At 46.2% G+C, this 24,692-nt stretch overlaps 1 long non-coding RNA gene and 1 other non-coding gene across 2 annotated transcripts in view; both read right to left on the bottom strand.

Moving 5' to 3' along the window:
• LOC123570276 (uncharacterized) overlaps positions 1 to 24,692 on the bottom strand; it is a 59,305-nt gene that overhangs the window by 5,373 nt on the left and 29,240 nt on the right. Inside the window, exons 2-3 of the long non-coding RNA XR_010583548.2 lie at positions 6,007 to 6,128; positions 48 to 99 (exon numbers count right to left, since the gene is read on the bottom strand). This is a non-coding gene — a long non-coding RNA (uncharacterized lncRNA). The remainder of the gene's footprint in view (positions 1 to 47; positions 100 to 6,006; positions 6,129 to 24,692) is intronic.
• LOC123570440 (small nucleolar RNA U13) lies at positions 5,163 to 5,265 on the bottom strand. The gene has a single exon (XR_006694618.2). It is a non-coding gene; the product is annotated as a small nucleolar RNA U13 (small nucleolar RNA).

Genomic DNA, 24,692 nt, shown 5'->3' with positions numbered 1-24,692 from the left:
CATATTCACATATCCCGTTGGAATTTAATTTTTGAAATTTCACATACATTTTTCAAGGAACTCTGACATCTTTCATCTTCTCTGGTTTCTACTGCAATCCTATTAAACAAATACAGACAAGTTCATTATTTTCCATTGACAGATAAGACCACTCAAAGTCAAAAGAAATTAAGTGACCTTCCCACAAGATATTACCCTCTCGGCTCTTTTAATAAATTTGTTAAGATTCTTTGGGTAGCAAATAACATAAACCCAATTCATATTAGTTTAAGTAAACAGAAAAAATAAGCTTATGTAACTAAAGACCAAGGGTAGATCTTTTTGACCAAAAGGATAGCTAGGTCCAGGTTTGGAAAGGACCTCATTAGAAATTAGTCTCTCTCTGTGTCTTGGCTCTGATTTTCTTGATTTGTCTTCATTTTCAGCTAGCTTCTCGCCTCTTGGGGGCAAGATGGCCACCAGCAGCTTCAGAGTTCTCTCTTCATCGGAGTAACCTCAATAGAAACCATGTGCTGCTCTCCAACATAAAACATACTTGGTTTTAGAGAAGAATTTGTAAGTGAAGGCTGTTTTTTGTTTGTTTGTTTATTTTTTCTCATAGGCTTTTTTGATGGATTGAGACTCTTTGTTGTTTAATGATGTAGTTGAATTTCTTTTGGTCTTCATTTGTCCATTCCACACCCATGGCAGACATCACCAGTCAGTCATGGAATATATTTTCTTGCTGTTTTCTTTTTTTTTTTTTTTTTTTTTTTTTTGAGATAGAGTCTAGTTCTGTAGCCCAGGCTGGAGTGCAGTGGTGTGATCTCTTCTCACTGCAACCTCTGTCTCCTGAGTTCAGGCGATTTTCCTGCCTCAGGCCTCAGTCTCCAAGTAGCTGGGATTACAGGCAGGTGCCACCATGCTTGGCTAATTTTTTATTAGTAGTAGAGACAGGGTTTCACCATATTGGCCAGGCTGGTCTCAAACTCCTGACCTCAAGTGATCCACCCGCCTTAGCCTCCCAAAGTGCTGGGATTACAGGCATGAGACACTGCGCCTGGCGTATTTGCTGTTTTCAGTCAGTAAGATCTGGTGTGTGAGTTAAAACCTTAGACCTCCTGCAAGCAAGGATGCACATCCTGGTGTCATTTTCTTCATCATACTCCTGTTTTTTTTCTTTTTGAAAATTCATCAATTACTTGAATGTTTTTTCCAGAAGCTTCTCTGGCTGTCGATGATAAGTGTTTCCCCAATAAAACCTAAATGAACCAAGTAACAGTGAAGTGAATCACTGAAGCATAGCTGGACTCTTCGTTACCCTCTCCTTTGCCCAATCCTCTCCCCAGCAGACCAGGAGCTTACCCTTAACATCCAGAAAACTCTGCAGAGCCATTTGGCCCAGTTCATACTGATTAAGAACAGGCATTCATGATAATGATGACTTTTCAAATTAGAGCCTGAGTATTTGCTGCTACCATATATTCAGCACAATCGCATTTGAAAGACTGCATCAACTGACCCAATTTGGGCATTTTAAAGGTAACACAAAGTGACAATATCACATTAACTAATAACTCTGCAGAAATTACAGAAATGTTTGCATTGCAGTGGGAAAGAAAAGCCAGACACCCTCTTTCCCCTCCCTTTCCACTCTCCCTACCCCACACAGTGACAGATGGCAATGGTGAGTGTGTGAAACCTCTGGTCTCCGGTCCTGTCTTGCCCACAACCAGCATGTTGGTGGCTGTAGTGGTCTCTGAGCATGAGTGGCAACAAGACAGAGCCAGCAAGTACCTTACAGGCCATTGCGAGTTGCTGATGAATTAATAGGCTGACAACCAGTAGTTGCAGGAAGATTTGCCACTGAGTTTGATGAGACAGTTTTCTATGCCTAAGAGAGTTGTGGCACAAGGAAGCCTTTTTGCTAAGAGACCATGACCTCCCCTAGTGTCTTGGCTGTTTAGGTCTAACACATTAAGAAGCTGTTTCTAAGAGTAAAATAAAGAAATCAAACCCAGCAGGGACCTGGTGAGAGCATCATCTGTGTCTTGGGTGGGAGGGTCTTGGCCACGGCTGCAAGAGGCCAGCTTTCAAGTGCTTGAAATCCTAGGTGAAAGGCAGGTGAGTACTGGGACCACAGTAATGCAGGCGGCAGGGAGAGTTACAGGGGGTGTCAGCAGGAACACAAGGCAGGAGGCACAGGCAGGAGCACACGCAGTGGAAGTGCACAGGCAGGAGGCAACTCAGTGGAACTTGGTGCAGGGAACAAGGCTTCCTGCAGCTGTGTCTTAAAAAGTGAGTAGGATTTGGACAGACCAGGGAGCTACACCGGGCAAGGTGATTGATGCCAGTGATGCCAAGAGACTTCCACTGGTGGTGTGTTCCCAGGTGAAGAAACCAGGCTTCATTTCTGTGGGCAGAAGGAGCCTACAGTGACTGATTGGAGGCATGGCTGTGAGAAGAGCATTTGTGAGGGCTCTGAGAACAGCACTTTCTATCCGTCACTTAACTTCACCGCCTCTTCTAGACCAACGCATGTGCTAAGCTGTCATTTATTTACTCACAACTTCCACTGAGCACCCATCTGTGCCTGTGCTGTGCTCTGTCCATGAGGCGGGTACAGTGTCTTTCTGAGGTCATGTGGGTGTGAAAGACCTTTGGGGCTCACACACCTTGGACAGCTCCTGGCCCAGGGTATACACCTACAATTATGTGTTGAATAAATGTCTCCATACCATGTCTTCAGATGATCAGTCAATCAGACCCAATGCTTAAGGTTCTCTTTCTCATTTTGTTACTCACATGACAGCTGGGTTCAATGGCTTGGCGGGTGACGTCCAGTACCACAACCAAGGCGGGTTTAACAAGGGGATTTGATGCCTTGCAGCAAGTAAGGAGGACATCGGGGATAGTTCCCAAGCAGCGCCTCCCAAAACAAAGGTGAAAGCCTGGCTTTGATTGGGCTGGTGAGCTGAGTCATCGAATGTGGAGCTGGAGTAAAGCCCGTCACTGATCATGTTCCACATACCTCACATGCACGGAAAATGGTGAATGAGCTCCTCCCTGGGCAGGGATTTTAGTACACTAACAAGGGGAGTTCTCCAAAGTTCCTCTCCAACTCAGGCATCTCTGGGTCAAACCCATTTTTGTTTTTACAGGGCTGAGATTCTTCCTGGAACTTTTTGAAACAACAACACCGGCTGCAGTCATTACCAGTGGGAGGTTGTTCGCAGGGCAAGCACAGAAACCTGTGGACCGTGGGTTAGGCTCTTGCAAGACTTCCCTGAAAGATCGGACCTGATCACTGACAACATTTGTCTGCATTTCCCCTTGACAAGAAAGTCCACTGCATGACGAAACTGTTTCTCCAAGGCAGACTAGATATAGAAAGGTTCCTGGAAGAGAGAGCTTAGGAGCTGCAACTTGAAAGATACGTCAGAGATCCCATTGTGTTTGCCCTCCGGCCATCCATTCTCCCTTCTGCTGCTGCCAGCATCTCAAGTTGCCTTGAAGAATCGTCCTTCTGTTGGTCTCAGACAATGTGGGTCTGGTGCCCAGCTCCTTCCTGTACACACCAGCTTGAGCAGTTGACAGCTGACTCAAGATGACAGCTGTGCCATCCCCGACCCTTGTGACCGGTTCAGGAGTGTGCATTTTAAATAGGTCAGTCTACTATGGAGCAATCCCACACATTTTTCTAGAACTGGGAAAAGGGAAATTCTCTTGTCTTAGGGACTGTGCAGTAAGGCTTCTGGGGTGGACTCCCCAAGAGTGTGGTCAAGTAGCAAAAGTAGAACCAGGAGATGGAGCGGGGGCAGGGTCTGATTAGAGCTGGGGAAAGGCTCCAGGTGGTTTGTCTGATGAGACAGTTTCTAAGTAATGAAGACAGTTCATAGGTAATGAGGAAGTATCCTCCAGCTAAGCTGTAGCCCCAAGCAAGCTATCTGGTTCCCAAAAGCATGGCAGACTAATACCAAGCAAGCTATCTGGTTCCCAAAAGCATGGCAGACTAATACCTCCTTCCAGAGTGGTCTCGGGGAATACTAGACAGGATTCACTGAAGAAAGCACCACACTGAGAAACTTCCATCCCAAAGGTGCAGTAATGGCAGATTTGGCAAAAATAATTGGAAAACAGTGTCATGGCATCTCAAATTATTCCACATCTCTCTATCTCTATCACCACCACGGGCATTCAGGCCGTTGTTGCCTTGCCCTGAAAGTCTAAAACAGTCCTCAGTTTTCATCCATATCCTCCTATCTGCCGTTCTCCACAGTGCATCCAGAATCATCTTTTTAAAATATACATTCTGTTAAGTCCCTTTCCTGCTTAAAATCCTCTGATGACTTCTCATTAAAATGAGGGTAAAATCCAAATTCCTTATCAAGGCCTGTTGGACACTAAAAGACTTGTCCCAAACCTCCTCCTCTATCTTATCTCATGTGACTCAAATTCAGCTACAGTGGCCTTTATTTTGTTTCCAAACACATCAAGCTCCTTCTGACCCTATGGCTTTGTTCTTATGGTCCCTGTCACCTGGAATATACTCTTTCATACTTTTCTTATAACTGAATTCTCAACCTTCTGTCCCAGCTAAAATGTCACCTCCTCAAAGAGTTCTTCTCTTGCCACCTTATCTTCTCCACCTCAATCAGTTTTTAACCTAGGCAACTCTGCTAAATTACTCATGACATTCAAACATGTATCCACAGTGGCTCTAAATAACTGAAAGTCAGCTTTGCAAGGGCAGGGATCTTGTCCATCCTTGTCCACAGCAGTTTTTTGAGCTCCTAGAATGAGCGCCATGTTCCGTATTCTGTTAGTATTTGTTAGATAAGTGGCTGGATGGATAAATGGTGATTGTCCAAGGCAATGTAGTTCCTAGATGCTATGGAAAGCAGCCAACCTCAACCAGAAGCTGTTTAGGAAATTTTGAAATCAAAGAATCTCCAGCTCTTAGAGCCACAGAGTCCTTGGCAAGAAACAGGTTTCTCAGCACAGACTACCACCAAGTATAGAAGCAGACAATTCAGATGAAAGCCAGCTTCTTCCATTGCAATGAGATTAAATCTGCTAGTAGGGTCAAGTGCAAGGCACCTTAGTTTCTCCCGTCTGCTTACATTGAGATGATGACTAACTTTCAAATTGCTGTGTTGTGCAACCTGTCTTATTCTACTTCACATGGGATGGGTCACATATTGGTGCTATGAGACAGTTTGAGGGAGGCACATCTCACACATGAGTATGAAGCCCAATCACCATACTTATAAACTATAGAGGGATCAACCTATTTTGGAAGGAAGGGAATAATTTTGGGAATCAGTAAAAACTGAGCATGTGCTTCAACTGTCTGTGGGCACTTGTTTTCCCCACTCTAAGAATGACCCATTCTGGAATAATCTGAATACATTTAGCTGTCCACTTCACCTGGTAGACACCAGACAGCCATGGAGTACAGACTCCTGACACAAGATGAAAGTGGTTCTGATCCTGAATTCCTTCCAGCAGTGACACTTCCCGACATCATCAATCACTCAGACCCAGAGAGTGGGCAGAGAGCTTTGGGCTAAGGTCCTCAGCAGTCCTTTAGCTGATGAATGTGTCTGTAGGCTTAGAGACATTTTCTGTGTTCTTTTTTTTTTTCTTTAATCAAAGTAATACATTGAATGGTAAAAAAAAATTCAAAAGGTAAAGGAATAGGTTATTATGAAAGCCTAGTTTAATGCGCTTCCTCCATCTCATGTCTCAGAGATAATTTCTTCAGGTAGTTTCTGTCTTATTTCATTTGTTTTTTACCTCCATTGTGTGAAATAATATGAATGTATATCTGTATTGATTTATTAAATTGAGGCCAGGCACAGTGGCTTACACTTATAATCCCAGCACTTTGGGAGGCTGGGGCTGGAGGACCGCTTGGAGCTAGGAGTTCAAGACCAGACTAGGCAATATAGGAAGTCCCTATCTCAAAATTTCCCAAAGGAAAGAAAATATTTTTTAACATTGACTAGGCAAGATGATACACACCTGTAGTTCTAATGACTCAAGAGGCTGAGGCAGGAGGATTGTTTGAGCCTGGGAGGTTGAGGCTGCAGTGAACTCTGATGACACCACTGTACTCCAGTCTGGGTGACAGTGAGACCCTGACTCTAAGAAAAAAGAAAAAAATAAAAATAATTTAAAAGATGTATTAAATTTGGACAATATCTATTGACTCTCTAAAATAAGAAATAAGGACTTAGCTCACCAGTACCTCTTCCTCTGTTTCTCTTCTTCATGTTTAATAGTTGTATTATTTTTAACTCTTCCATTGATTACATTGTTCCCAACATTTTATTATGACTCTTTTCAAACACACACAAAGTTCATAGAATTTCACAGAGAACACCCATATTCATACCACATAGATTATTTCATCAACATCTTACTCTACTTGCTTTATCACATATCTGTTCATTTGTCTGTGCCTCCAACTGTCATCAGTCCATCTTATTTTTTGATGTGTTTCAAAGTAAGTTGGAGACATCAGTGCACTCCACCTGTCAACACTTCAGCTTGCAATACTGATCCAGAGTTCAGGGTCAGCCATGCAGTCATCACCACAATCCAGTCTTAGAATATTCCACCACCCCACGCTGAGGCAGGGAAATTGCTGGAACCTGGGAAATGAAGACTGCAGTGAGCCGAGATCGCGCCACTGCACTCCAGCCTGGTGACAGAGCGAGACTCTGTCTCAAAACAAAACAAAACAAAAATTTCTGATACCCATTTATAGTCGATACAACTCTCAGCCCAATCCTTTTCTTTCTTTATCTTTTTGAAATGAAATGTATATAAAATTCAATACATGGATCTTAAGTGTACTCTCAAATGAGTTTTGACATATGCATACTCCTGTGTAGCCAAATAGGTACTAAACATTACCACTGTCCCAGGGTTTTCTCCACGTCCCTGCACTGTCCGCAGCACAGAGACAATGACTGTTCAGATTTGTTCCATGGTAGATTCGTTTTCCTTGTTCTGTAACTGATACGGAAAGAATCCATATAATAAATAATGTTTTATAAACAGCGTTTCTTTTTCACTCAGCATAATGTTTTTTGAGATGGTTCATGCCACTGCCTATGTCAGTTGTCTCTCTGATTGTTTATTGATGGCCTGTTTCCATGAGTTTTTGCTCATCATAAATAAAGCTGTTATAAACATACTTGTACAAGTATGTTATTTGCAGACATATGTTTTTATTTCTTGCAGATATGCACCTAGAAGCAGAACTGTTGTGTGTATTTAGCTTTATAAGAAACCACCAGAACAATTTTCCAAAGTGAATGTACCACTTTATGTTCCCACCAATAATGCTTCAGAATTCTAGTTCCTCAATATCTTTGCTGATATTTCACTGTTCTGGTAGTTGTGTCTTATTATAGTTTTAATTTGCAGTTCCCTGATGACTAATGATGTTAAGTGTTTTTTTGTGTGTTCATTGGCACTTGTGTTGTGTGTGTGTGTGTGCATGTGTATGTGTGAAGTGAAGTGTCTGCCTATTCCCAAGTCATAAGGTTATTCTATAATTTTCTTCTAGAAGTTTTACTTATTATATTTTTAAAATATAATATTGAGATATAATTTGTATGCCAAAAATTGTAAGTGTGCAATTGAATGGTGTTGGTAATTTGTAGAGCTGTGCAACCATCACCACAATCTAGTTTCAGAACATTCCCATCATCCTAGAAATGTTCTCCTACCCATTTAAAACCAACATCACTCCCGTCTGAGCAGTAGCCAAACACCACTCTGCTTTCTGTCTCCATACATTTGCCTTTTCTAGACATTTCCATCTACAGGAATTTACCCAAGAAAATTAAAACACATGTCTACAAAAAGACATGTAAGTAAATGTCCATAGCAGTATTATTCGTAATGGCCAGCAGCTTGAATTAATTTAACTTTAAATATAATTTAGCATTATTGCTTGCTCCAGGAGCTCTCTGCCCTCCACTTTCTGGATGAGAATCTTGACACCTCTAACCCTTTCTCTATCTTTTCCATCTACTTCAGCCTCCCCATCCAGGATCCACCCTCCATCAGCCATGTTTCTACTTTTACATCTGAAGGTTACTCATACTTAAATACTTTTTTGTTTTTTTGGAGACGGAGTCTCACACTGTCATCTAGGCTGGAGTGCAGTGGTGCCATCTCGGCTCCCTACAACCTCTGCCTCTGGGGTTCAAGCAATTCTCCTGCCTTAGCCTCCTGAGTAGCTGGGACTACAGGTGCATGCCGCCACGCCTGGAGAATTTTTTGTATTTTAGTAGAGGCAAGTTTTCACTGTGTTGCCCAGGCTGGCCTAGAACTCCTGAGCTCAGGCAATCTGCTCTCCTCAGCCTCTCAAAGTGCTAGGATTATAGGTGTGAGCCACCGCGCCCAGCCTTAATACATCCTTCCACCTCAGTTAAGTCTCCCATTCTTTGCCCAACAGTGTTTCTATAATTGAAACCTAATAAACAATGTTTGTAATATTAAGGCTGTATGAGCACTCATTTATGCATTGAAAAGTGCCAGGTGGTGCTCCAGCTGCTGAAGTTACTGTGACAAACAGACAGGAGGAGTCCCCTGGGAGTGAGGGGTGAGATGCAGGCAGTAAGTGAAAAGACTAGGGGATCACGCAATGGTTTAAAGAAGTGTTGTGCTATGGAGGGTAAGGCTGCATCTCACTCTCCCTGGGTCCAGCTACCTCACTCCTGGACCACAACTGGCTGTTCCCAACACCAAGTTCAAATGGGCTTCCTTCTTCCTCTTTATTAATTGCTTAAAATTATGCTTCATTTGGTTTGTTTCATATTTGTACTTAAAGTCACAGATGTATTTTAACAGGAAATTAAAAACTTACAGAAAAATGAACAATAACAATAAAAAATCTCTATCCCACTCTATTTTTTTTTTTTCCCTAACAGCCTTGAACTCCTGGGCTCAGGAGATCCTCCTGTCTCAGCTTCCTGAGTAGCTGGGACCACAGGCATGCACCACCACACACTGCTAATTTTTTAATTTTTGTAGAGATTGAGTCTTCCTATGTTGCCCAGTCTTGTCTCAAACTCCTTGGCTTCACAAGGTGTTGGGATTACAGGCATAACCCACCATGCCCAGCCTCTTTTTAACTTTTCTAACATCTAAGGTTACTCATGAGAAATACTGCTTTTTCATTCCCACTCTTCATAGGTGAATTTATTTTTGTCTCTCAGAAAGCTTTTAAGCTAGTCTCCTTATCTTTCATGAAAATGTGTCCAGACATGGGACCTCGGTAGACCCTTTTTAACTTTTTTTTAGAGACAGAGTCTTGCTCTGCTGCCCAGCCTGGAGTGCAGTGGCACAATCATAGCTCACTGCAACTTCCAGCTCCCAGGCTAAATGATCCTCCTGCCTTCAATCTGAAAATCAAGTGTTTCAGCTCTAGAAAAGTCTTTTCTGATGTTTATTTGATCATTTTCTCCCATCCATTGTCTCTTTTCTTCTGGGGTTTTTATTAGATATGGGATATTCTGCACAGTTTTCTCTCCCTATTTATTTATTTTTTACTTTTTGATCTTTATTCTGGAAGATTCTTCCAACTTTACTTCCCATATTTTTCATTCCTTCTCATTATCTGTATTTGATTTACCAATTTCAGTTATTCTCTTTGTTTCATAGTTAATACATGTTTTGAATCTTGTTGAGTATATTAGGAATCATGTTCTCTTTTCTTTTAAATTCTTTCCTATTCCTTTAATTGACTATTTTCTCTGGGGTCATGTTTTCTATTTGTGCATTTTGATCCTTCCCTTCCTGCTTGCCAATTCTCCTTCTACAGTTGGTGATGCCTGGGCGGACCCGCACTTACACAGTGTCTGACTAGGAGCTCTGTGTAGGGTTGGGGAGAACGTTAGAGTCTAGTGTCAGGCCACTGTCCATCCCTCTCCTTGCCAGACTGAGGAGGGTGTCACTCTGGGCTGCCATTGTCCACCCCAAATGCCTTTGCATCCACCACGTATCTTTTCAATGTTTTTAGAGAAAAGCCATGTTGGACTTTGCTAGAAGCAAGCTGTCCTACTGAGTGTCCTCCTCTGGGGACCAGTGGGTGGGGATGGTGACCTGCTGGTGTACTGTTGCAGACTTCTAAGAATTCTCTTGATTCCAGCCACTCCTGAAGGACCCTGAGCCCAGTCTTGTCTGGGGGGCTGGAGGACAGACTGGCTTTCATCTCCTCTACAGTCCAGTCGCTTTTCTAAAATGCGGCTTTCTCTGTCCATTTCATTCATGAACTTGTCCCTTAAAACTATTGTCTTCTAAAATTTGATGATAATTTTATTTGTGATTTCCTTTTTCTCTTTGCTGTTTACTCCCTTTTCAACAGATAATTTTTATTTTAGCAGTGTTCCAAGGAAGTCATAAATAAATGAATATTCGCATTCTCCCACTGGAAACCTGAAGCTACAAAATGTGACTGGAACAATTCATCAACACAACTGGAAGATTGTCATTGCAGTTCCAGGCATAAGCAACATACACAAAAATAACACATTTTATATACATAAAAATGCCTTTATCTTTAACAAGTACTACCTTTAAAAATTGCTTTATTTTCTCCGGTGATGTTAATTTTTTCATAATTATTATCAAGTCTTTCTTTTAAACAACAGGTATGCTTCCTTTGATAAGATAAAAAAAGAGCCAGGCAACTGAACTTGTTTCTGATTTTGCTTTGGCTATCAGGAAGTCCTGTGTTATATTTAGTGTACAATTACAGAAATGATTTCAATCTCTCAACTGTATTCTGCTTTTAAATATATTTAATCTCTTATACCAATGACATACATATATATAGTATACATAGCATATGTCATTACTTTGAGAGATTAAAAGCACATTTAATACATTTATGTAATTTCTACTTAATCTCATCTTTTAAAAAATAAGTAGAATACAGGTCGAGTATGGTGGCTTACACTTGTTATCCCAGCACTTTGGGAGGCCAAGGCAGGCAGATCATGAGGTCAGGTGTTCGAGACCAGCCTGCCCAGTATGATGAAACTCTGTCTCTATTAAAAATACAAAAATTAGCCTGGCATGGTGGCGAACGCCTGTAATCCCAGCTATTCGAAAGGCTGAGGCAGGATAATTGCTTGAATCTGGGAGGTGGAGGCTACAGTGAGCCGAGATCATGCCACTGCACTCCAACCTGGGCAACAGAACGAGACTTCATCTCAAAATAAATAAGTAGAATACAAATTGTAAATGAATAAAATAAACTTAAATGCGCTCTTGATACCCTATATGATGGAATAAAGGAATTCTTAGTATGAACGGGGCCTGAGCCTAAGCACTGTGCATAGCTGCAACCACGGTACAACAGATAAACTGGTAGCCAGGCTCCCTGTGTGGCCATTTTTCAAGGTTCCAAGAATCTTTGTGCTAGAGTCCCCACTATAGGGGAGAGGGAGCCAGGCATAGCAAAATCATTCAGTAAGAACACTGTGTTCTTGGTTGTTTTATAGGAGAAATTCTGATGGAGTGTGCTGTCTGTTATATAGATTATCTCCCAGCCAAGCTCCTCCGGGATTCATAATTTAGAACTACAAAGACTAGAAAGACTGTGAGCATAGCATAACTATTTCATTATAAACTCAGATTCTCACGCAGAAGTAACACTATTGGGTCCGTTAGTAGAGGTTAACCAAAAAAGGAGGAAGGTATAAACATAGAGTTTGTTTGGGCTTGGCTTGCTTTTTCAAAAATTATATTCACAATGCCCTGGTTTGGGATGAAAGTATTGGCGTGAAAGGCTGTTTGTTCAGCTGGACGCCTTGAAGGAGGGGTGAGCCTGGACTCTGACACTGGATATGCGGACATTGACATTTGAGGTAGCTTTCTCCATAGCTTTGGAGAGTGGAAAGGTCTCATGTGATTCAGAGACAATAATTCTGTGTTGCCAGGGGAGATCTGATAGAGAAGGGAGGAACCAAGAAAGAAGCCATATATATTACATGGTGTTGCGGCTGGGGTCCAGTGGCCATTTTCCTTAACCATATAGTGGATACCACTTTAAAATGGAACCATGTCCTGGAGCCTAAGTCAAAGAGGATAGGCTTCTCTATTCTCTCTCTGTGTGGTGGCCTCAGTGTTTCTAGCCATTCTTGCATGGGGGAGGCAGCCCTCCAGAGCTCCTGGCTTTCTGTAGGGTGGGGAGGAGAAAATCTTCACTCCAACTGCCCAGCTCTGTCAGGCCCATGGCTTCATCTCCCTGAAGCCATGAAAACCCAAGCTCCCTGGCTGGGGAGACTGGCAGGTCATGGTTATAACTTTAGTTTTAGTTTCTGTCCTGGTTTTATTTTCAGAGTATTTGTCTTATTGTTGTGTGCTAATTTATGCATTTGAAAACTTGGTTTGTTTTATGCATTTTATCCAGCATTATTGGGAGTTTGTTTTGGAATAGGCCTTAGACATAATTTTTATTTATTTAGCTGGCCGCCATGCTGATAAAGGGCTCTCCGTGTCCACAATGTGAACTTTACCCTACAGCTCCATGAAAACTGCTTCATCAATATCACCAATCACCTTTACTTTGGCCAAATCTATGGACAAAAATAAAAATGGCCTTATATTTCATTCCCTCTGCAAATTTTTGACACTAGTGACTACTTTCTTATTCTTAAGGAGTTTTGCCATCTTGCCTTCAATATATGCAAATGCTTTTCACATTTATGCCTCTAACCAAAACCTCGGCAGTGAGCTCCAGCTTTGCATACCCGACTGTCTCTTTGACATCTCTACTCAGATGTTTTAGAGGCATCTCAGAATACCATGTCTGAAACACAGCTTCTGTAATCCCTCCCTCAGTGCCAGGACTCCCCAACCCCCAAACTTTTACCTCCCTTCTTATCACATCTCAGAGAATGGCACACCATCTACCATTCACTTGAACTAACGGTGAAATGTACTCCTTGGTTATTTTTTTTCTGCTTCTCCCTCCCAATTTCCAGCAGCCTAGACAGCCCTGTCTTTTTTGTTTTAATGTGCAAACTGTATTCAGATTTCAAACTTAGCCTTGACACCACACTTCTCTATCTAGACTGCACCCCCTCTTGCGTAAGACACCCCCAGCCCCTGCATTCTTCCCCCCGTCATCTTCTGCCACACTCACACCTTCTCTCCTTCTGTGTGTCCTCCCCAGAAGAACCAGGGGACCTGCTCGTGGCACTCAGCACTGCAAATATTTCTTTCTTTGAATAAAGAAAAGAGATGTGTTTCTTCTATTTCTGGAAGCTGGGAAGTCCAAGGCGGAGGGGCGGCCTCTGGGGAGGATCTTCGTGCTGGTGGGGCCTCTCTGCAGAGTCCTGAGGTGGCACAGGCCTTCACACGGTGAGAGGACTGAGTGTGCCAGCTTAGACTTCTCTTCCTCGTCTTATAAAGCCCCAGACCCCTCACAGGGGCTCTACCCTGATAACCTCATCTAGTCCTAACTGCCACTCAGAGGTCCTGCCTCTCAGCACGGTTACAGTGAGGATTATGTGTGCGCCTGAGACTCGGAGGGGGCATTCAAATGACAGCCTTCTGCCCCGGCCCCCAACAGCTCATGTCCTTCTCACATACAAAATAGATTCATTCCATCCCAGTACTTCCAAAGCCAAAACAAAACAAAACAAACAAAAGCAAGCAAACAAGCAAAAAAAGTGTTCTCACTCTGTTGCCCAGGCTAGAATGCAGTGTCACAATCATAGCTCATTGTAACCTCAAACACCTGGGCTCAAGCGATCCTCCTCCCTTGGGCTCCTAAGCAGCTGGGATTACAGAAACATGTCACTACACCCCACTATTTTTTTTTTTTTGGTAGAGACAGGGTCTCACTCTGCTGCCCAAGTTGATGCTGAACCCCTAGGCTGAAGTGATCCTCCCACCTTGGCTTCCCAAAGTGCTGGGGTTATAGGTATGAGCCATGGCAGCCGGCCTAAAAGTCCTAACTTGTTCCATCATCAACTTGAAAGTCCTAAGTCCGGAGTCCCGTCTGAATCTGATGTGTGCAAGACTCAAGGTGCAATTCATCCTGACGCAAATCCTCCTACCGTGAGCCTGTGAAATCAAACAAGGCATCTGCTTCCAAGATACAATGCTGGGACGGGAATAGGGCAGGCATTCCCACCCCAAAAGGCAAGAAGAAGGGAGTGACAAGCCCAAGCAAGTCCGAAACCCAGCAGGGCAGACAGTAAATCTCGAAGCTGGACAATCACCTCTTTTCACTCCCAGTCCAGCATCCCATGTACATTGGGAGTTTTGGGCCCCCAAGGCCTCGGGCAGCACTCTGCACCCTGTCATGGCTTTGCTGGACTCCATGCTTCTGTGCCCATGGGCTAGAATCTTTCCCAGGAGATGCTGCAAGCTGGCTGCTCTACAGTCTTGGGGTCCCTGAAGTGGCCCCCCTCACATGGCTCCACTAGGCATTACCCTAGTGGGGACTCTGTGACCCCACCTTTCTGTTTGGAATTGCCCTAGAAGGGGCTTTCTGTGAGGGGCTCCACCGTTGCAGCAGGTTTCTGCCTGGGACCCAGGCTTTCCAGAGCATCCTCTGAAATCTGGGTGGAGGAAAGCCCCCACCACTCTTGAGATCTGCACACCTGCAGACTTAACGCTGCGTGGATGACGCCAAGGCTTATCACTCAGCAGCTCAAATATTTCTTAACTGCACTCAGAACTGAGTCCCAAATCCTTACAATTCCCCTTGTGCGCCGCCTGGCCTGACTCACCAGCCCCTCGCTCCACAGACCAGCCACCCAGCTTCCTTTCCATCCTCCTCAAATGTCCAGAAGCCGTTCCCACCCCAGGGCCTTTGCCCTTGACATTCTTGAGAGGGTGGGGCTCTCTTCCAGCCCAGATCTTTCCAGGCCCACCTTTTCCTCTCTTTTGGAGTTCACCAGAGAATCCCCTCCCCAGGGTACTTCCCTGACTGCACCATTTGAAGCTTACCTACCACCATTCTGTGTTATCAGAGCACCTGTCTATTTTTGTATTTATTCATGTGTATTTCTTGTGCGTTGCCTGCATCCCCACTAGAATATTAGTACCATAAGCACAGCGGCATTTTCTTTCTTGTTCCTTAATCTGTGCCCAAGACTGGCACTTAGCTGCTCCTCAACAATGTGTTGAATGTGTGACTGCTGAAAGGACAAAGGGAAAATCAGGGCCCATTGAGGATCTTTCAGTGCACAGCAGGCACTTTGCTGGGCGCTGCTGAGCCTCCCTACAGAGCAGCTGTCTGTGGCTGGGAGGAGTTGCCCCCAGTCACATTTTATCTGAGCTCCTGGGAGTGCTGCTCTTTGCAGCGTCTCTGATTCACAGAGCCCCAGCTGATGGGAGCAGAGCTGTTCAGAATGACAAACAAAGCGCGAAGGTGGAAACTGCATCCACCAGGCGTGGGGCGGAAGCTCGCGGGCCTCCATGCCTGGCCCCAGGAGGGTGGCTTTGTGAAATTCCGATGGAAACTTGAAGAGGTTAATATGCCTTGAAAAGGAGGCCAGGCATTTTATTTTCCACGTTGGACTATTTCTGAGAGTAAAAAGGGTACTACTAATAAGTATGCCAGAAAAATAGGCAAAAATTAGGACTGCGCTAGGCAAACTCGACCCGGTATCACTCAGGGGAGATTCCAGTTGATTTTTAGAGAAGGAGCGACTGCCCTCAAAGTCTAAAAAGGCAACTCAGATTTCAGAGAGCAGGCACCTAGATGCCAGGAGGCCTGAGGTCAGCCCATGAGGTAGGTCTCACCTGTGAGCTGTCCACAGAGGCAGCCACATGGCCTCTGGGTTTCTTCCTTTGTAAATTGGAGATAATAGCGCCTGCTTCTTCTCCTCCCACCCTCACATGAGCCATAGCACTCCAGAAACTGTCATTGTTTTAGAAATTTTTGGTGGTATTGATATTCGTTATTGTTCTCAGTTTTCTTTAGCTTGAAATTATTTAACTTTAAAAAGAATGTTTTCCTACTGGAATTTCAATATTGCTTACATTACGAAACAGAAAAAGGGACTGGGCACAGTGGCTCACACCTGTGATCCCAGCACTTTGTGAGGCCGAGGCAGGCGGATCACCTGAGGTCAGGAATTTGAGACCAGCCTGGCCAACATGGTGAAACCTTGTCTCTACTAAAAATACAAAAATTAGCTGGGGTGTGGTGGTGGGTGCCTGTAGGCTGAGGCAGGAGAATCGCTTGAACCTGGGAGGCGGAGGTTGCAGTGAGCCGAGATTGCACCACTGTACTCCAGCCCAGGCGACAGAGTGAAACTCCATCTCAAAAAAAAAAAAAAAAAAAAAAAAAAAAAAAAAAAAAAAAAAAAAAGGTGTGATGTCTCTTAAAATGTCAAAGTCATCTCTTTTTTGTATATTTTGTTCTAGTCTTTTTTCTGACATATAAACATGTGTATATGCATATTTTTAACATTTGTTTACAAATTTAGGATTATACTATATGTACAGTTGATTCAGTGACTGGAAAAAGAAAAGATACAGGCATACAAAACAAGGTAATTCTTTGCTGGAAAATATTGCCCGTGAATGAAAGACTTAGATCTATTTCTTCCCTTATTTTTGAGATAAGGTCTTGCTCTGTCACCCAAGCTGGAGTACAGTGATGAGATCATGACTCATTGCAGCCTCAAACTCCTAGGCTCAAGAGACTCTCCTACCTCAGCCTCCCAAGTAACAGCGACTACAGGTGCACACCACCACACCCAGCTATTTAAACATGTTTTTTGTAAAGACAGGGTCTTGCTATGTTGCCCAGACTGGTCTCAAACTCCTGGCCTCAAGCGATCCTCCTACCTCTGCCTTCCAAAGTGCTGGGACTCCAGGCATCAGCCAGTGAGCCTGCCAAAGGACAATGATTTTAATCAGTGTGTATTTTGATCGGTGATCTGTTTCCCTGGTTTTTAATTTTAATTTTTATTTTTATATATGTGAGGAAGAGGAGAACATTGTAATAATAAGATTTGTGCCACAGTTTCTGATAACTTCTTAAGAGGCCGCAGGAGAAAGTTTCTGGGTGAAATGATCAGACATTTCTAAGCTGCCTGTTGCGTATCAATCATGCTCCTGGCGCAGTGTGTGAGGATCCACCTCATGCACCCCACAGGCATAGAGGATGGCTGGGGTTCGTCGTGTTTCAAGATTTAAAATTAAAATCTGCTGGGCATGGTGGCTCATGCCTGCAATCCCAGCACTTTAGGAGGCCGAGGTGGGCAGATCACGAGGTCAGGAGTTCGGGACCAGCCTGGCCAACATGGTGAAACCTGATCTCTACTAAAAATACAAATATTAACCTGGCGTGGTGGCATGGGCTTATAATCCCAGCTACTCGGGAGGCTGAGACTGGAGAACCGCTTGAACCCAGGAGGCAGAGATTGCAGTGAGCCGAGATTGCACCACTGCACTCCAGTCTGGGCAACAAAGAAAGACTGTCTTGAAAAAATGAATGAATAAATAAATTAATTAATTAAAGTTAAAATCTTTCTTGAAGAGCAGCTCTTTTCTGGACGTCTCATTCCTGAGTCCCCACTGGCTCTGGGCTCCCCATCCTGCTTTGTCTGAGTCAGAGAAGTCTCCTAAAATGTGGAACTGTCAGGGATACAACCTGGAGTAGTCCTGGAAGCCCAGCTGGCTCGTCACCCAGCAACAGACTGTTCACTGGGAGCACAAAAAACCCACGCCTCTTTGGAGGGCCTCTTGGTCTAGCAGTGGTCGAGTTGGAGATTTAGCCCATCCTGGAGCCCCCACAACATTCTGGGTGGAAGAGGCACCATTTCTGCTAAATGCTTTCTCTCAGAGCTGGCCAGGAGCAGCCACAGGGACCACCCAGCACCACCCAGGATTGCTGCCAGAGCTTTCCTTCTCTGGTGAACACCTGGTCTTCTATGCCCACCTTGTGAGGAAGGGCATCCCCAGAGATCCCTCCAAGACCAAGCATTGCTCCCCAGATAGATGCTGTATGGCAAGAAAAAGGAAGGGAGCTCCTCTTCTAGGCTTTAACACAGACATCAGTGCCACCCAGCGCTGTTTCTCCTGCCCACGGGCTGACGGCACAAGGGGCCTTGCCCTGGAGGAAAGGAGGCCCTGAGTGGTCTGGAGGCACCGAGAGAGCCCAGCCTGGAGGGACAAGTGCTTCCCTCACGCACTTCTCTTGCTCTCCCCATGCTGTGGGGCTGCCGGGCCTGAGCTATCTTTGGCAGCTTCCCCAAGGCCAGAGAGGAGCCGGTGCCTCAAAGTTTACTGCTTGAATTATTCGTGTGTTATTAATAGCAGCAGTGATGAGGACGGGAAAGTGGCAATCCTAACACCATGACAGTGGCCCGTCCCAAGAGAGCTGGAGAGGCAAGGCTGCCTGTGAGTCCGGTCACACCAGCAGAGGATGAGTCGCGCCTCTCCCGCCTTCCTCTTCTCTGCAGACAGGGTCAAGGGCATCACAGTCCCCACCCCGAGAGAGCCCCTTCCCCAACTGAGGTTCTGTGGGCTCCCGGAAAACTGTCACACCTGGTGCAGCACAGTGGCTGAGAGTCCAGTCAGGGGCAGCTGAGGTCCCATCCCACAACCTCCACTTAGGAGCCCGTGACCTTGGGCAAGGGCCTCGCCTTCCCTAACCCTTCCTGACACTCCAACAGGGACGAGAGCAGAACCTCCCCTTAGGGCCATCCCGAGGATTAGATGAGAGAAAGGACAGAGCATGACACCTGGCATACAGTCAGTGCCAGGAAATAGAGTTACCTGAGCTTCCTGCATGCTGTTGGCGCTCACTCGGTGCTGGCTCGCATTTATTCCTCACCCCACTCAGGTGGTCCTCTTTGCTCAAACTGGAATTGCTCTACTGGTTTCAAGTAAGCATATCCAGCCTTCTCCAAGGTACCTTACCAAATTGTTTCTGTCCTTACGGAGGTGGAAGGTCAGGTCCCAGGAAGGACTTCTGAGCACACGGAGTTTTGCACTGGTTGGTGAATGGCAGTCCCTGACTCCTCATCAACCAGTGCTTCTGCCTCTTGCTTCAGCCTGGCCTGAAAGGCAGGGCATCCAGACCAGCCACTTCTGGGAGAATTTGCTAACTTCTTCCAGGTCTTGCTAATTGGCCACTGCCCACTCCAGGAAAAGAGACCATGCCAGTCCCCAGCCTCTGTCTGTCACTGGACTCTAAGTGTGCTAACATGGATTTCTTAAGGCTTTGACTCCAGTCTCCTCCTCATTTGTGAAAGGGAAGAGAAATATCATTCGTTCTTCACAGGGTTGCAGGAGGAATAAATGGTAGCTCACAAATAGAACTTCACAGTGTCTGGCATTCTGGAAGGGCAAAATCAATGCTGAATTCTGTTATAATTCTTCTACTCATAAAAGTTCTATTTGATGTCTACTTTATCCCAAACCTCCCTGACTGGAATTTTCCAAGGCAGGTAATAAGGTGCTTTGGTTGGGCATTTTGGCAACTCCCTAAAAAGATTTTGAGCAAAATCCTTTAAAACTTCAAGAGTTACCTCTGGTACTCACATCCCAAAGGGTGAAGACTGAATCCGGCTGAGCAGGAATCTTTAGGACCTTGCTCAGGATTTGAACGTGAGCCTCAGACCCTACCAAAGCTCTGACATGTCCACAAAGAGGTTACTGGAAGGCTTCAGGCCTGGAAGGGAAGTTTCTGATGAGATTCTCATCTTAGGATGGATTTCCTAGAAAAAAGAGCTGAAAATGTGAATCTGTGTGAACACAATTTATTCAGAAATGACTAATAGGATCACTTGAGGACAGGAGTTTGAGACCAGCCTGGGCAATATGGCAAGACCCTGTCTCTACCAAAAAAATTTTTTTTAAATTAGCCAGGCTGGCGACATGCACCTGTAGTTGGAGAGGCTGAAGTGGGGGATTACTTCAGCCCAGGAGGCCAAGGCTGCAATGAGCTGTGATAACGCCACTGCACTCTAGCCTGGGTGACAGTGTGAGACCCTGTCTCAAGAACAAGCAAACAAAAGCAAACAAAAACAAACAACAATGAAAAAAGAAAACAATTAAAAAGAAGCAAGGGGACATTTACACCTCCCCACCCATTGTTAGTGGGGGCTGATCCTGGGGGAGATGCAACTCCTGAGGCATTTTCAGCCCTCAGTGCAGGCGGACAAGGTCAGTCAGGGCAGCTGGCACAGAGACCAGGGGAGGCTGAGGGGAGTGGGCACACACAGAGTGGGTGTGCTCCAGAGGGTGACAGGGGCAAGGAATGTGGGGGGAGCCCCGATGGCGGGCCTCTCCACAGGACAAGGTAAAGCTCCCTGGGAACCCACTCTTGCCATGAGAACAGGCCCCAGGTTCTGGGCTGTCTGCTCTTCCTTCCCTCTGGCTTTTCTCTACCCTAAGCGCTTGCCTCTTCTTCCTTCTTCCTTTGCTTGGACATTTACAGAGCATCTTCTAGACACGAGGCTTGGTTTCAGGGACTCTGGGAGAGCATTGAACCACAGCAGCTGGGTTCCTTCTGATCTGAAGCCATCTGCTGAATTTGCATCCCAGATCAGCCACGGAGCATGAATAAATGATGTGGCTCTCTAAGCCTCATTTCTCGAAGTAAAGGAATAGCACTTATCTACGCCCACTTTGCAAGCCTATTTTCAGAATACTGTGAGGGGATGGGTGTAGAGAGCCCAGCCCAGTGTGCAGTTTATGCACTGACCCCTCCTTTTCTCTCCATTCATCTCATTTGTTTCCTTTGCTAGGTGCCAGGTTGCCACCCTCCTGTCCTGAGTAAAAGTCGTGGATCCTTCAGCAGTGACCCCTGTGAATTGGTTCCTGGGCTCATCATCCTAGTGACTGGGAGAGTCCTATGGCAACAGTGAGTGAGACTCTTTAAGAAGAAAATGACTGGGTGCAGTGGCTCACACCTGTAATCCCAGCACTTTGGGAGGCCAAGGCGGGCAGATCACGAGGTCAGGAGATCAAGACCACCTTGGCCAACGTGGTAAAACCCTACTAAAATACAAAAAATTAGCCGGGGATGGTGGTGCATACCTGTAGTCCCAGCTACTTGGGAGGCTGAGACAAGGGAATCACTTGAACCCGGAGACAGAGGTTGCAGTGAGCCAAGATCGCACCACTGCACGCTAGCCTGGTGACAGAGCAAGACTATGTCAAAAAAGAAGAAGAAGGAGAAGGAGAAGAAGAAGAAGAAGGAGAAGGAGAAGGAGAAGGAGAAGAAGAAGAAAGTAAGAAGGTAATTAGGAGGACACAGGCCCACTGGAGTGCTCAAGACCTTCAGGAGCGGCCTCGTTTTGGGTGCAGCTGCTCACTCTTCCTCTCTCATGGCTGGTATATGCCTGTCATCCTCCAGCTGGCAGGTCCTTTTTGTAAGCTCAGGTGCAGGCCCCAGAACTGCGGATGGATCAGCTCCTCCCTGAGTTGGTCAGAGCCCCTGGTGGGGGCCCCTTCCTAGGGTGCCGGCCTCTGGATGGCTGCCCTTGTGCAGGTGTTGGCCCTTGATCCAGAGATCACATCACCCCATGTATGAATAGACTTGTGCTGCTCCCCCAAGAGTGAGGGTGGGCTGAGGAGACAGGTGTGGCCAGCCTGCTCACTTCTCCCAACAAGGGCCAGTTTGTCCTTTTCCTCCTTGAAGATCTTGGAGCTTGCCTTGGAAGTGGCTGGGAAACGAGATGTCATGAAGAACACATGATTTGGCTCAATCCATCTCTGCTGGCTTTCTCCTTTCTCCTCTCTGCACTCATGCCCTGCCCTCTCTCTTCCTCTGGGCTTCTGCTTGCTCAGAGGGTGGCTGTGACATGCCTGGGGTGTCCTGGGCCTGTAGATAGAGCACTTTCTGCAGCTCCAGTCATGAGGCTGGTCTGTGCAGGTTTCTCCCATGGAGCAGCTCCGGTCTTGTGTTTACTTCCTTTGAATCCTTATCATTTGAGCACAATCCCTGGCACACAGTAACTGTTTAATAAACTGCATTTATCCAATGAACCAGAGAGTGAATTCTCATGAATACACATGTGTGGCATACGTGGGAAAGAGGCTGTGCAGGGCAGGGGCGCTGTGCAGGTCCTGTGGCGCCCACTTCAGGTGCCAGTTTCAATGAGAAACACACCAGGGACCCAGCTGAGCTTGTGTGCGTAACCTGACTTATGCTCATGGTTGCCCGGAAGGGTGAGCTGGAAAGGCCATTTCCGGGCTCAAGACTGAGTAGTGATGTCTGCCCTGGGGAACAGCAAGGTGGTAGCTGCACCTGTGTCATGTGTCTCCAACCCTGGGCCTAAGCCATCTGATCATCATTTCTGAAACCTCTTTAGCCTGAGGGTAGGGCCCAGTACAACCCTGAGAAAAACGCATTAGTCTATTCTACAGGTAATGTCTGGCATAACCTGGTCAGCATGGTCCTCCTGGCTGCCTATAGTTAAGAAGGGGCAGGGACATCATTTTAGCCCCAACACGGTGATTGTCATATGAAATGCCAGGCAACCCCGGAAGCTGTGCACGCAGGAACTGCTTTCCTGAAACATCCTACACAAACTCCAGACTCTCAAGCCTGTTTCCCTGAAAGCTCAGATCAGCCCCAGTTTCCGACCTCTGGGGACCCTTCTTCTTTCCCTGGTGCTCTCTCCTGAGAGGAGGAAATTGAAGTGTTCCAAGGTTCAGGGCAGGGCTTTGACACCTTAAGCTAAATGCAATTCTGACTTCTGAGCTCTTGCAGCGGGGCTTGGTGTTCAGTCTGGGTGAGTGAGCTGAGTGCTTGGCCTGGAGACAGAATGAATTTCTGTTTCAGAACAGCAAGGAGGAGATTTGCCCAACTGCCACTGTCACTGCACAGCCCAGCAGGGGATGGCAGATCTGCAGAGAGACAGGGGGCCTTCATCTCGCCAGGCCTTGGTGCTATTAGGGCTCCAAGGGAAGCGGGGTAGTTTTTCTTCTTTAGAAATTAGCAAAACCACATATGCCTTCTGTCAGCTGAGGCTGAGAAGTTAGGCCTTGGTGCCCAGAGCATGCTCCCTGGAGCTGAAGAAAAGGCAGCGGGCATATGCAGTGGAAGAACGTGTGAGCCTGTCTCAGCAAAGGAGGGGGTTTCACGCCGGGCTGCTCCTAAGGCGACCTAGTTCAGCATCAAGCAGAGAAGTGTTTGCACCCTGGATACCTACAGTGGTTCTCTTGGGTATGCAGCGAGGCTTCTGAGAGCTAGGGTTCTCCTTTGCTGGACTCTGTGTGCACCATGAGATGGCAATGATGGAGATGCAGCCCTAATGAGGCAGAGATTGTTGGTGTCCCACTGCACCTCCATGAAGCCAGAGTCTGCCGACAGTCAACATCGGCAGCTCCAACTCCCAGGGGCTTTTGTTTCTGACCATTCTTGCACATGTCAGAAGCAGCCCTCACCAGTGCTGGAGGAAAGCCGACAGGTGGATACCCCGAGAATCCTCACTCCTTGGCTGTGACCATCCTGTGCTGTGTTCCACACTGACTCTCAACATTCTCCAGTGGGATTCAGGCCAGGGGCCCATGCCCTAACCCAAACATGCTGACAACTCAATTCCAATTAGCTCTTTGTCCCTGTTTCTCCTGTTCCCAGAACCCTAATGGTACTTCCGGGGATCACCTTCCAGGTAAACCAACTACACTCCTCCCTTGTTTGAGGTCTGCTCCCGGGGCAGCCTGGTCTGAGACAGCTGCTCTCAAGATTGGCTTAGGCTCATCTGGGCAGATCAACATCCATCGCATTCTAATCCAGTTGAGAGAACCCATCTTCCTGGATAGGCGGATGTGGTTTTAAATCACTTGGCCCCTTGTTATACATTGTGAACACTTTTCTCCTCTTGGTAACTCATTTCTTCCTCTACCAATGTCTGCGGAGCAGAAAGCAATGAGGCTCAAAGAGTCCCTGCCATAGAGAGGACCACATCTATCAGAGGAGGTTGGCATGGACTGTGACTATCTACACACAAGAAAGAAAGGGCTGAGGCCCCTAGGGAAGTGCAGGGTCGGGACCACAGGGACACTGAGGTGGGTCCCTTCCAGGCTGGAGGGAAGGAGGCTCGAGAGCCACCTCAGGAACGTGGAAGAGAGGAGCTGCAGGTCTGGGAACGGTGGCCCCCAGGGTGGCAGCCTTGATGGGGTAATACCGTGAGGCAATGGAAAAGGCCACGGGTGCACTTGGTGAAGGGTGGTATGTACCCTGGTGGGCCAAAAGATGATTTCAGGCAGTGCACTTGTTGTAGCCTGGGTTCCTTAGAAAACAGAACATGAGGCAGAAGCTGACTTTGCTGACAGTTTGCTGTCGAGTGCGGTCCCAGGAAAGCAGAGTGAGGCAGGCAGAGGGGAGCTGTGTCTGCCTTGCTTGTGTTTGGTGAGAATATCATGAGAAGGGTGAGGCTTTGTTACAAGTGGACTGCTCAATATCTTAGCATGTCTTTAGGGAGGCCAGGGGAACTGCTGGGCCCCAACACAGCATAGAGGCTGGGGAGTGGGATAGGAGGGGAAGGATTCAGCCATAAGCCCCTCTTTCCCACTCATCCAAATTTCATTCTATGGGGTGTAACATCCCAACACCCCATCCCTGAGGGCTGGTGTGGGCACTGTGGGTGGACTTCTCAGCATCTCACACTTCCACAGCAACAGGGAAACCCCAGGGTAGGAGCCAGAGATACGCACAGCAGGAGGGGGCGAGATGCTCTTAGGGTGGGCTTGCG

The sequence above is a fragment of the Macaca fascicularis genome, chromosome 19 (assembly GCF_037993035.2).
Source record: "Macaca fascicularis isolate 582-1 chromosome 19, T2T-MFA8v1.1".
Taxonomy (NCBI): Eukaryota; Metazoa; Chordata; class Mammalia; order Primates; family Cercopithecidae; genus Macaca; species Macaca fascicularis.
The sequence above is the reverse complement of the archived record's forward strand: the minus strand, read 5'-3'. Positions and strand labels throughout refer to the sequence as shown.